General features: G+C 42.1%; 1 pseudogene; it reads left to right on the top strand.

The window, feature by feature from the left end:
- Positions 1 to 450: 450 nt before the first annotated feature.
- Positions 451 to 1,982, top strand: LOC133773471 (beta-enolase-like; annotated as a pseudogene).
- Positions 1,983 to 11,352: the final 9,370 nt, after the last annotated feature.

The following is an 11,352-nucleotide window of genomic DNA, read 5'->3' on the forward strand; positions in this document are numbered from 1 at the left end:
TGGGGCTGGGGCTCAGCCGCTGGTGAAAGTCAACCTGAGGGGCCCTGTGGTGCCTGCGGGGTTGGCCTCAGAGTCCCAGTCGCCGCTGCAGCAGAGCCTGCGCGGGTCGCCCCCACCCTCCCCACAGACCCAGCTATGCGGAGTTCCCAAGTACAGAGACCCTGCAGCCTTCAGTGCTGGGAGCTGACTTCCCCAGGGTCCCCCGGGGCCAGAAGTTCACAAAGGGCCACCACTTTCTCCTGACTTTTCATTTGTTTGCTCCCGAGTCAGCACCATTCATTGATATGCGGCTGGTGCAGAAACAACTACAGTCAGACCAAGGCCTCCCCGGGCTACAGGTGCTGTCCCAGTGCTACCTATCAGTGGGCACCACCCCAGCTCTGAGGGCCCCTCTAATTCATCCTTGTCTGCACCCTCACACCCTTGCCTGCTGGAAGAGGGTAAGATGGGATGGCACGGTGAGTGGATGCTTTGAGGCTCCTGAGAGCCACAGCCAGAGAATCTTAGGTCTGGCAATCCTGGACTCTGAGGGGCAGCCTCACTGTGGAGGTGGACCTGCAAGCAGCCAAGGGCTGAGTCAGAACATCTGTGCCCAGCTGAACTTCCACGGGGATTTGTGAAACACTGGAACAAAGAGGAGACAAATCCTGCTCCTGAAGACTGTGAACACATGAACAAGACTGTAGGCCCCTTGATTGTTGTGGATCAGGGAAAAGTCCACAAGTTTATGATTGAGCTGGAAGGGATGGAAAAGAAGTCCAAGTCTGGGGCCAATGCCATCCTGGACGTGTCCTAGGCCATGTGTAAGGTTGGAGCAGCAGCAAAGGGGATCCCACTCTGCCTATACATCACAGATCTCACTGGGAGCACAGACCTCCTACGCCCAGTGCCTGGCTTCAGTATGATCAGCGGGTGCTCCCATGCTGGAAACAAGCTGGCCATGCAGGAGTTCATGATTCTGCCCATAGGAGCCTGCTCCTTCGTGGCAGCCATGTGCATTGGTGCTGGGGTGTACCACCGCTCCAAGGGGGTCATCAAGGTCAAGTGTGGGAAGGATGCCACCAAGGTGGGTGATGAGAGCAGCTTTGCACTCAATGTCCTGGAGACCAATGAGGCCCTGGAGCTGCTGAAGATGTCCATCCAGGTGACTGACCAGCCACGTAAGGTGATGACTGGTATGGATGCTATGGCCTCTGAGTTCTATCACAATGGCAGGTACCATCTTAACTACAAGTCACCAGATGATCCTGCATAGCACATTACTGGGCAGCAGCTCTGGGAAATGTGCCTGGGAAAGCAGTGGAGGATGGTCCAAGTACTTGGACCCCTGCATCCACAATGGGAGATGCAGAAGAAGCTCCTGACTCCTGGCTTCAGATTGGCCTAGCTCTGGCCGTTGTGGCCATTTGGCCAGTGAATCAGCAGATGGTTCTCTCTTTCTCTCCCTCTCTCTCTCTTTGCCTCTAATGCTGCCTTTCAAATAATTTTTTAAATAAAAGACATATCCTGTGGTCTCCATCGATGACCCTTTAACCAGAATGACTGGGCCACTTGGACCTCATTCCTTTTGGAGGTCGACATTCGGATCGTGGAAGATGACTTCACAGTCACAATCCCAGGAGGACCGCCCAGGCTGTGGAGAAGAGGGCCTGGAGTGGAACTGCTGCTGAGGGGCAGCTAGACTGGTCCAGTAACTGACCCACCCAGGCCTGTAAACCAGCTCAGTTTAATGGTTGGGGGGTGACTGAGTCACACTCTGGGAAGACACAACACACGTTCATCACTGACCTCCTGGTGGGGCTCACACAGGATACATCAAGACTGGTGACACCTGCCACTTGGAGCATCTGGCCAAACACAAAAAACTCGTGAGGATTGAGGAGGCTCTTGGGGACAAGGTTGTCTTTGCTGGACAAAAGTTCCATTACCTTGGAACTTTTGTGGTTGTAGGACCAAAATCCCTGTTTTCTCTCTGGCTGTAAGTGGAGGTCTGTCCCCAGGTTCTAGAGAGCACTGCATTCCATGGATCATGGGCCCCTTTCTTCAAAGGAAGCAACAGAAAATAATAGAATCCTGCCACATATTCCTGGCCAATCCTTCTGCGTGCCCTTTTTCCTTTTACAAGTCAAATGTTTGATCAGATCCACATGGGTACTGCAAGATTATTTCTTTATTTCCAGGTTTATATCCTCAATCTATTTTGCAATTTAAAATTCCCTTTTGGCAAGATAATGACTTAGTCCCAGGTTTTTAGGGTTAGGAAAAGGGGCCATTGCTTAAGTTTTCAGTGTTGTACTCTCAAACACAGGTCTGAATTTCCTAACTGTGCTTTTTTTGAAATTTTTCACTTTTGTTCTTTTCAATGCTTTCTCTATTGTAAGGGTCTCTTCCTGCAAAGTGGACAATTTACTAAGTCAATGGGCAAGAACTGATATTCTTTCTGCAAGGAAGCAGTTATTCATTGTCTCACAAATGGCCACTTCTGTAGGAAATGCATCAACCCCAATTATAGGCAACCTTAGACTCCAATGTAACAAGTGGACATTGTACAAACTGGTGAAATCATGCAATCAAAATTGCAAACAGCAGGATCCTTCAGTAGACATTAATTTATACAGCAAATGTCAGTGTCTGTGAATTCAAGACTACTCAAACTCCCTAGTTTTCTGGGCCGTAAGTTCCTAAGGCAAGAATGATTCTCTGGAGATGGGCATATGGCACAGCAGCTTAAATCACCATTTGGGAAGCCTGTGTTCCATATCAGAGCACCTGGTTTGAGTCCTGGCTACTCAGCTTCTGATCTAGCCTTCCTGTTAATATACACTCTGGGAAACAGCAGATGATGACTCAAGTCCCTCCTTTACTGCCCACCCATGTGGAAACATGGATTGATTTATGGGCCCTTGTTTTAGTCTGGCACAGCTCTGGCTGTTGCAGGAATTTGAGGAGTGAACCAGTAGATAGAGGAACCCTCTATCTCTTTACCACAGTGTTTATCATCTGCTATATAACAGACAGAAATATTGTTAACATAAGTGAATATACTAATTTTTCTACCTATCTACTTCCGTACCTATCCCAAAAACCTGCTATAAGTTAATATGATATCATTGTCCACCTGCGAATAATGCTCTCTAATATACTAATTCAATAAAGCACAGCTTACATCATCATAACATAAGGGCATTTTACTGAGGACAGAAGCTGTTTATTTGCAAGGAGTTATCTTGCTATCCTTCTTTACAATGTATATTTCATGTTCAGTTTTTTGCTAAACAAAATGCAGTTTATCTTAGAGTCTATATAAAACACATTGGCATATTATTTTAAAATCTACACAAGAAACTCCAGGGAAACTGAAGTTCAAATGACAATAAAATGCCTGGATATATTCATTTGTAAAGCTTTCAAAATAAAAATACAAAGTGGTAGCTACACACTTAAGAGCAATTAAATTAGTGAGAATTCCATTGTTGGACCCTCTTTAGCAATATGTAGTCATGGAATGCCAAATATCAATAATGTAAAAACAATAGTTGCAGATACATTAAATTAACTACATCCATGTTGATTGAAATGACTAGAAACAGTAAGCAAGATAACTCTAGTGAAAGATAACACTATCTGGAACAACAGAAACTGTTTTTATAACTATATCTCTTTACCATAACATGTATTTCTAGTCTAAATTCTTGACCAGTTAGAAGAATCACATTGAAGGGTTGGTATTGGGGCCAGCATTGTGGTGTAGTGGGTAAAACTGCCACCTGTGACACCAACATCCCCTACTGGTGCCAGGTAAAGTCCCAGCTTCTCCACTTCCAATCCAGATCCCTGCTCCTGCACCTGGGAAGGCAGAACAGGGCCCAAGTGCTTGGGCCCCAGCACCCTAGGAGACTTAGATGAAGCTCTTGGCCCAGTTCCAGCCATTAAGACCATTTGGAAAGTGAACAAGCAATCTCTTTCTATCCTTCTCTTTCTCTATAACTCTGCCTTTCAAATACATAAATCTTAAAAAAAAGATAAATGATCAAAAATGTAGTTTACCTCATTCTAAAAACGTCTCTGAGTAGGGAAATCTAAGCTCTTCTGCCAAGGGCCAAAAAGGTGGGAAACTTACTTCTTCACCACTGTAAATAAAATTAATCTCACACTCTCTGGTTAACATTATTGCTAATCAAGAATTCCAGCAGTAGTATAGATGGATTCTACACACCAATTTTAGGTTGATTTTTTTGTAATTCACAATATATTTGTTATAAGCAATATTAAAAATGGTATACCTTAAAAATTATTTTATTCATAATGAAATTAAATTGAGTAAGACTCCACAGATGGCAATAAACTAATATGGCAGAGACAGTGTATATGGGTTTCTCACATAGTGGGTGCATGTAACTTGGGACTGTTACTTCAATGTCAATAAAAGAAAGTAAAGAAAGTAAAAAATAAAGGCCACCTTGTGAAATGTATAATAAAAATTATAATACATATATACACTCAGTGCTAAATCTTTCAGTAGGGTTTACATTACAAATTGAAATATAATTTTAAATATATTTATCCTTTTTTTTACAGAGTTCAACCAGTGGTCTTATGTAGAACAAACAGAGCAACAACAACAACAACAAAAATACTAAAAGGAATAAAATAGTAAGTTGTTCCTCAACAGTCTAGACAAGGGCTGATCATGTCATTGTCTCTCATAGTGTCCATTTCACTTCAATGGGTATCATTTTAGATGCTCGTTTAGTTGAACACATCTTTAAATTGACCAAAACCTGAATATTGTATGAAATATTAAGGGAAATGAACTTAGCATGTAATTTTTTCATTTGGAATGTAATCAGTGTTGCTCAAATTGCTTTATCTTTGAACAGATGGCCATTTTAAATAATCAGTGGACTCATACTGAGCTGAGTATATGAAGTAAAATTACTATCAAAAAATCAAAAAAAGTTGGTCTCAATTATAAACAGCAAAAAAATTTTTAAAAAGTCCACACAAACTCAAAATCTGTACTACCTATGTTGACCTCATCTGAAACCTTCAAAAAATATTCAAAGGAACACAAGTTTTCTCATCTCTCTTACATAATTGCAAATGAAACCTGCCATTCCGTGACTTGACTGTGGCCAAAGCACTTGTCCAACCCAGGATGGGCCTTCACTCCTGAGGCTTCTACTTCACACATGCGGCAGGCAAATTGCTTCTCACCTGTGTGAGTTTACCATCATCTGGATAGTTCATCTGAAGAGGCAAACCACCTTTCACAACCTCTCCACCTACAGCTAAAAGGGTTTTTCTTTGTATGTGTTGTCCTGGGGACAATCGCATGAGATTTTTTTAAAGATTTATTTATTTATTTGTTTGAAAATCAGAACTACGGAAAGCAAGGGTGAGATGGAGATCTTCTATCCACTGGTTCATTCCCTAAATGGCCACAATGGTCAGGGCTGGGCCAGGCTGAAACCAGGAGCCAGGATCTTCATCTGGGTCTCCCATGTGAGTACAGGGGCCCAAGTACTGGAGCTATCTTCCACTGCTTTCCCAGGTACAGTAGCAGGGAGCTGGATCCAAAGCAGAACAGCCAGGACTTGAACACCTATGGCACCCATAGGTGATGCAACACAGCTGTGTTGTTGTGTGTAGTCAACACAGCTGTGGCCCCACATGAGAAATTTTAAAGTAGGTCTTGTCACATCCTGGATAACTAAAGATGGGACTTCTTATTCTGGAAGAGTCAATCTGAGGAAAGGCTTTAGCTGCTAAATGGGAAAACTCAGGAATGGGGGCAATGGGAGAGCCTGGTACCATCTGAGCTCACCATTGGCAGCTATGGGCTTTGTAAAAGGCACTGAGGTACAAGAGATATGACAGCCGCTTTGGGCGCCTGAGAACCCATCATCAGCTTTTGTCTTGAGGATATGGGCTGGCTGATATCTATACATGACTGTCTCTGAGGTAGGCACAGAAAAGTCATAAAGCAAGCACCTACTTTCTCATCAACTTCTGCCACTGTTTCACTCACATCTCTGTTTGGTGACCCAGCTGCACAAGGTATGTTTTTCCCTTGCAGTGTTACATTTAGGTGGATTCTTTGAAAGCGGTTGTCCTTAACACTTGGAGAAGCTGGCTGCATTTACCAGCAGGATCGGTGGCTACAAAGGTGGGCATCAGCTGCAGGATGCAACACACTGATTGCATAAGCCTTGGGCAACTTGGAGGAGGGACACTGGAATCTTTTCTTCCTCTGAATGGTGCAGCAATGTGCAGCTTGACCATATTGGAAAATGACTTGAAGTACTTTACTTGAAGTAGACGGTGCAATCAGATTGACATTAGGGTTCAAATTCTGAGTGGCTGTAAGGTGGAGTCAACAACATGTGGAAATGAAAATAGGGTGTCCCAGAGTCAGATTCTCTCCCTTTGACATATCAGATACTTATGCAATGGGTCTGTTTTCAAGGTATTTCATAAAATCAGACAACCAGTTGCAAGTCACTGACTTTAAGTGCTTTAGAAGTACGTTGTAGTTTTACTCCAGCAATTCAAACTCTCTTCTGACCTTTCAGAAATTGTTTCCTCCATTGCTTATGGCTATGCTGCATGCCATCTGTCCTCTCCTCATTCAGGTAGTTGCTCCACCTGCTTGCTCTATGCTGTGGGCGCAGGCAGAGCCTGCAGGCAGCCAACCAGTGGAAAGGGTGTGTGAGGCACTGCCCACTGAGCTGGTGGGGTCATTTGTGGTCTGCTGCTTCCCAGCAATGAGAATCTGCATTAGTAGTATGTGCTCCCAATTACCAGCAGCAGTGTGATCCACCAGCCTTGCCCAGAGGAATTCCCAGTCACCTGATTTAGTGCTGCCCTGGTCCTCACCCACACCTCTCCACTCATGCCCCACCCTGGGCTAGGGGACTGTGCTGCAAGAAGGGGTCTACCCAAGAGGCCTGGGGTAAGTGGTGACCCAGAGTGTTGTAGACAACCAGGCCAGCCTGTGGGAGGGAGACAACTAGTTCCTATACTTCGACTCACAGTCAAGCTTACAAAAAGGATGCAGGTATAACGTGCTTTCTAATGAAGATAACATTGGGAAGGCTTTTTGCTTAGCAGTTAAGATGCCATTTTTGGGGGATGGTGCTGCAGTTTAGTAAGTTAAGCCTCTACCATTCAGCAGTGGATACCCATATGGGTGTCAGTTCATGTCCCGACTGCTCCTCTTCTGATCCAGCTATCTGCTTAAGGCCTGGGAAAGCAGTGGAAGATGGCACAAGGTTTGGGCCCCTGCATCCATATGGGAAACCTGAAAGAAACTCCTGGCTCCTGGCATTGGATTGGCCCAGTTCTGGCCATTGCAGCCATTTGGAGAAAAACCCCGAGGATGGAAGACCTCTCTCTTTCTCTCTCCCTCCTAAATAAAGGAATAAATCTTCTTTAAAAAGATGCCATTTGGGAACAGTGTCCCACGTTGGAGTACCTGGGTTCACATCTTGGCTTTGGATGCTTACTCCACTCTCCTGCCAGCACAGACCCCGAGAGGCAGTGCTGACTGGTCGGGTAGTAGGGTTCCCCACTCATGTGGGAGCTTTGCATTCAGTTCCAGCTCCTAGCTTTAGGCTGACCCAGATCTACATTGTTGGTGTTTGAGAAGAGAACCAACAGATGGGAGCTCTGCTACTGTCTCTCCCTCTCAAGTAATTTTTAAAATGTTTTTCTCATTTTTTTTAACTTTTTAAATATCATGACTGTTGTCAATTGTCACTTTATTTCTGCTACAAAATTCACCAGAAAAAGATACTGCAACAATCTAGTATAAAGCAAATCTTTAACCAAAGAACATGGTATAGACCTTTTAAAAATATTCATACTTTATCACAATAACTGCAAGGAAAAATTCAATTTCTATCATCAGGACCAAGTTGAAATTGCTGAGATAGTAGAGACAGATGACAAAAACGTTTGTTTTCTTTTCTTTTTTTTTTTTAAGGAAATAGTCAACTTGCTTAAAATGTAAAAAATAAATTTAACACCTTTGAAAGGGCACAAGAAGCTACATATTTTAGGCAAAGAAGGTACTCTACTTAAAAGTTCATTTGTAAACTATACAAGAGGTGTAAGATTACAGAAGAGCACTTTGGTTTCTCATTGTAATACGAGGCAGCATGGAAAACAAGGATATCGAAAGTTTCAAGAAAATCTATAATTCTATCACACAATTAACATTATGGGCATTGATTTCTACACAATCAGTGATTGTCAGTTTAAATTATTGCCCTACACTTTTGATAGACTCTGTATTCAAAGCATAGCCTCACACTAATTCAATTAATTGCAAGGATTTATTAAATGCTAGACTACGTTAAATTTATGGATGAATTTTATCAAGCAATCATCTAATGTAAATGATTACCATATGTTTGCACTCCTTGGAATCATTCTATTGTGAATATTTTGGTAGCAATATAATTTTGTCTAAAATTTCTTTATGAAAAAATATCTGGACTAGAAATCAATTGAATAGTATTTCATGGTTTTGTTACCTAATGACAAATTGTCTTCATTGAGGTTTATAATTATTTATTCTTTCAACACTAATGTTATGTGTTTATCAAATACAGTTATATTAAGATACATTTGGGGTTGGCACTGTGGCATAATGGGTAAAGCTGCAGCCTGGCAATGCCAGCATCCCAAATGGATGCCGGTTCAAGTCCTGGCTGCTCCATTTCCATGCCAGTTCTCTGCTAAGGCCTGGGAAAGCAGTGGAAGATGGCCCAAGTCCCTGGGCCCCAGAACCCGCATGGGGGACCCAGAAGAAGCTCCTGGTTCCTGGCTTTGGTTCGACACAGCTCTAGTCATTGCAGCCAATTGGGGAATGAACCAGCAGATGGAAGACCTCTCTCTCTCCCTCGTTCTTCCTCTTCTCTCTCTGTGTAACTCTTTCAAATAAATAAATAAATAAATACATTTTAAAAAGATATGTTTGCAAAAATATGTGACATCAATACAATTGCTTAAATTTTCTCATACAAGTAGCTTAATTTGGGGGCCTTAATTATGGCTGAGTGGTTCTGTAGTCTAATGATATCTTTAAACCCAACTATTTTCCCATTCTGTTGAATTTCAGTGTTGTATGTTACTAGAATTCTGAAAAAAATTCACAGGAACTTTTTAGGCATCATCTAAAACATCATAATCTCCAAAGAGCAAAAATTATTGCAAACTATGATTTTCTAGAATTATTTCTTTGGATAATGCTACAATTTTATTGTAGCTTTAACTTGAACACACACACACACATATACACATGTACCATACATACATTCACAAATGCACATACACAATCAGCAAGTCTCCAGTGCATTTACCAAAGTGCATCAATGTACTAGCTTAAGAATACTGCCAGAGAATAGTCCCTTTCTTTAAATACCAATTTACTCTAGTAATTTATGTTTGACTAAAAATGATAGTTTAGTTATTCTTTTGAAAAAGAGGCAGGTATCATCACAAAGCACAAATGAGTGAATAAGTTACACTATCTAGGGAATTAGATAAGAAATGGCTCACTCATCAAATTAAATGGAATTGAATCTAGTGCGAGTTACTATGTCAAGCAAAATATGAAGCTTAAAAAAATTGAATGTTAAAGCATTACATTTAACACAAACCAGGAGGAAAAGAAAGCTAGGCATCAGAAGCAATGGGTGGCAGGCCTATTAATGGCTGATCTGTACAGTGATCTGCCCTCAAGGAGACCCAACAGGCCAGTCTACTGCAGTGGCTTTCAATGTGGTAAGCCTGGGCTTCAGCAGAAGTCAGCTTGTGAAGAGCCCTGGCAGCTCTGCCAAGAGTCGGATCACTGGAAATGGACCTGCCCTGGAGTCGAAGGATGCCCAGGTCAGAGCCACAGATCTTACCGGCTCTAAGCTGAAAAGCCCTTCACTCAGCCCAACTTCCAAAGTGACCACTGCAGCTGAAGGGACAGCCAAGTAGGGTCAGCAACATTGCAGGCAGAACTGTAAATTTCTTGTTAGAGATGCCCCCTGCCTTTACCTGGCCAGCTCTCCTCCCAGCCCAGCCAAGTAATGAAAGTCAACAGAGTGCCTTCCCCTAAGAGGTTCACACCTCCCTTAGGATGTACCCCACATGAAGAGATAGATAGGTCTGGGCCTCTTAACTTACAAGGCCTAAAGCCCATCAGATCATTATCAAGCCCCTTCTATCAGGTTCTATTTGCCTCTCAATCAGAAAAATTACTTGTAGCTTAGACAGCACCTTTCTTAGCTCCTCTAATAATGACTCTGTCCTTTGTTCTAGACCCTGTCTAGCTTACTTGGGCCTCATTCCTTCGTAAGCATAACCTCTACTCTACCACCAATGGCTCTACTCCCAACCTGTGTGTACTGATGGTCCTCTTCCCCACTTAATGCTGTATAATTGTTCAAACCTGGTAAATGCCACTCTTAGGATCATTGGTTACTATCCTCACTCTGTCTTTTATGACCTTGTCTAAATATGATCAGAGTCGGCAAACTTGGAAGGCTTCCATAGCCTTGGCAACTCATGACAACAGCCTAGGGTGGTTACTGGAGCCATAAACTAGAGTGTCAATTTGTTGGGTCAACAACAGGAGCCACTGTGCACTTGCTCCTCATGTGGGATCTCTGTCCTTAATGTGCTGTACATTTTGATTTAATGTTATAACTAGTACTCAAACAGTATGTTTCACTTTGTGTTTCTATGTGGGTGCAAACTGTTGAAATCTTTATACTAAATTGATCTTCTGTATGTAAAGAGAATTGAAAATGAATCTTGATGCGAATGGAGGGGGAGAGGGAGCAGGAGAGGGGAGGGTTGCGGGTGGGAGGGAAGTTATGGGAGGGGGAAGCCATTGTAATCCATAGGCTGTACACTGGAAATTTATATTCATTAAATAAAAGTTAAAAAAAATTGAATGTATATAATTTCAAATAAATTTTGAGTTGTATCTAAATGTGTACACTACAACATTAAGCATAAAATCACAGATATTTAAATACCTTTAGTTAGGAAAATGTGAATAGATAATAACAATAATTGCTAACATTTATTTTATATCAGATGATGTTTTCAGTATTTTATGTTTCCAGAAAAATGGAGCTAGCTCCTATTATCTTAACTTTAAAGAAAATGGAACTGAGGCATGAAGAGGTACGTAACTGGTTTGCCTAAGGATATATAATCATGAAGTGACAAAGCCTTAAACTTGGCAAATGAGCCATTTTTTTCACAAATTCAATGTTTGATCTATTTCATATATCCACTAAAAGGACTTACTATCAAATGATACTTTCTGATAAAACCCATGGAAAC

This window comes from Lepus europaeus, chromosome 14 (genome assembly GCF_033115175.1).
Source record: "Lepus europaeus isolate LE1 chromosome 14, mLepTim1.pri, whole genome shotgun sequence".
Taxonomy (NCBI): domain Eukaryota; kingdom Metazoa; phylum Chordata; class Mammalia; order Lagomorpha; family Leporidae; genus Lepus; species Lepus europaeus.